A 2,299-nucleotide genomic window follows, 5' to 3' on the forward strand; every position below is an offset into this window, starting at 1 on the left:
ATTCCGCCCCTCTTTCTCCCACTTCGTGCTGCCTCCGAATCGCAGAAGTCCGTCTATTATTGCACTTTGCATCGTGTACCTCGGTTACTTATTTAAGTGCCAGTCTCCCTTGGGGGCAAGTCCTGGGTTTTATAGAGGATTTTTTTTTAATCTGCGTGGCCCCAGTGACCAGCCCAGCATCTAACACACTGCTCGCAGGAAGCCTGTGTCCCTGAACCCTTCTCCCGGGCCAAGATCAGACCTGTTTGAGGAAGATGGAAAAAGTGCTCTGTGAGCAGGATTATGAAATGACAGGGATGACGTGAGGGGCTTTCGAAACCCTGGGAAGGAAGATGCCCACGTGAATGACAGCCCCTTGCTATTCTCGGCCACCAGAGGTTCAGGTTTTAACTCAGGACAGCTGCCCGGAGCCTGCAGTCAGCCGGGGACAGAGCCTCCCGCCAGCGCAGCAGACCTCTGCTGCCCCCTCGTGGTCCCGGGACCTCAGCCGAGTGGGGTCTCCAAAAGCTCCAGCTTCTTGTCTCTGGGAAACTTCTCAGCCGCAAGCCTGAAGACACAGATTTCCACCTCACAGCTGCCTGGGGAATGCCTCTTTGCAACAGGAACCAAGAGGAGCTAAGAGCAGGGCCTTAGGGGGTTTTCCAGTCACAGCTTTGCAGTTTAACTCACAGTGTGACTTTTAGTGACCTCCTTCACCATTCCAAGCCTCAGTTTTCTCATCTGTAAAATAGAGATTTTAATATGAATCCTCCCTCATGGGTTTTGTACAGATCAAGGGAGATAATAAATGAAAATTGCTTAACACATAGTAAAGACCTGGCACATACAAGGACCCAGAGGGGTAGCTATTGCTATTATTATAATGAGGAGAATCTGGACCCTCTCGTCCACCCTTCTATTCCCAGGACCTGGGGACTGCTCCTAAGTATCTGCTGAATGAGTGAATGTATTACAGGTGCTTTTGACTTTCTTCTTTCTACTTTCCATTCACGTGGGCATCTTCCTTCCCAGGATTTTGAAAGCCCCTCACGTCATCCCTGTCATTTCATAATCCTGCTCACAGAGCACTTTTTCCATCTTCCTCAAACAGTTCAATCTTGGCCCGGGAGAAGCGTTCAGGGACACAGGCTTCCTGTGGGCAGAAATTTTATTCTAAAATTTCTACAACAAACATGTTTATTTTTACAATCACAATAAATTTTAAAACTTTAAACAAGGAAATGTGTAAAGAAAAGGGAAAATGGGAGGGGTACACAAAGTTTATGCTCATACTTACCTGACAGGGGAGATACCATGATCACAAAGGTGGTTTTCCCAGAGCGAGGCTCACCATTGCACCCCGGAGGTGCAGACCCCTGTGTTTTCCCCAAATGAAAAAAATAAGAAAAGAAAGAAAGAAAGTTTCGTCTTCCATTGGATCGACTCCATTCTCCTCCTCCAGGTGGTGATGGCAACGAGCAACAGGAACACACTCCTTCCCCAAACACCTCACCCTCCACCTTCTCAAATTGGCCCAAGTTTGGGCGGAAACGTTAGGCCACCCCAGGCGCAAAGCCCTGGCACTGGGCCGGTTTCCTGGAGTAGGTGGATCTGGGTTGGTGGGGGCTGTGGCAGTTCCATTCTGCTTCCCTGGGCCAGGCTTGGAGCATTGCGCTTGTCACAGGCTTTGGTCTTGCGGGTATCGAGGCCACCATGGGCCTCATAATTATTTCCTTTGAGTGCAGATTATTTGCCAGCGCAGAGAGGTGGTGGCAGACCTAGCGTGGGGTGGGGGAGATGGACTGATGCAGACAGGGTCTCGTGGAGAACGCCGGCTCCTGTCACTCACAGCCACCATCTGGAGGAGGGGAGTGGAGTCAATTCAGAGGAGGATACATTTTTTGCACCCTCCCACTTTCCCATATTTTCCCTTTTATTTACCCATTTCCTCATTTAAAGTTTTAAAATGTATTGTGATTATAAAAACAAACATATTTGTGGTAGAAATTTTGGAATATACAGGAAAGTAAAAAGAAGAAAGTCAAAAGCATCTGTAATACATGCACTCATTCAAGAGATACTTAAAGCAGCAGGGAGTAGAATGGCGAACGAGAGGCCCCATCTCAACCCTCCCAGAAATCATGCTTAGGTAGGGGATCCCATTACCCTGAGACAACCACTTACAATAGTTTCATATGCTTCCTTTAAGTTTTTTCCATAAATATATCTAACCTATATTTAGTTATTTCAAAGCACACTGAGCTCATACCTATCTGCACTGATATATGCTATTTATCAAAAATATTCTATCACATGTATT

At 47.2% G+C, this 2,299-nt stretch overlaps 1 pseudogene; it reads left to right on the plus strand.

Annotated features, from left to right (window-relative positions):
• The first annotated feature begins 1,268 nt into the window (after window positions 1–1,268).
• On the plus strand, window positions 1,269–1,413 carry LOC115933670 (uncharacterized; annotated as a pseudogene).
• Window positions 1,414–2,299: the final 886 nt, after the last annotated feature.

Source organism: Gorilla gorilla, chromosome 12 (assembly GCF_029281585.2).
Source record: "Gorilla gorilla gorilla isolate KB3781 chromosome 12, NHGRI_mGorGor1-v2.1_pri, whole genome shotgun sequence".
NCBI lineage: Eukaryota > Metazoa > Chordata > Mammalia > Primates > Hominidae > Gorilla > Gorilla gorilla.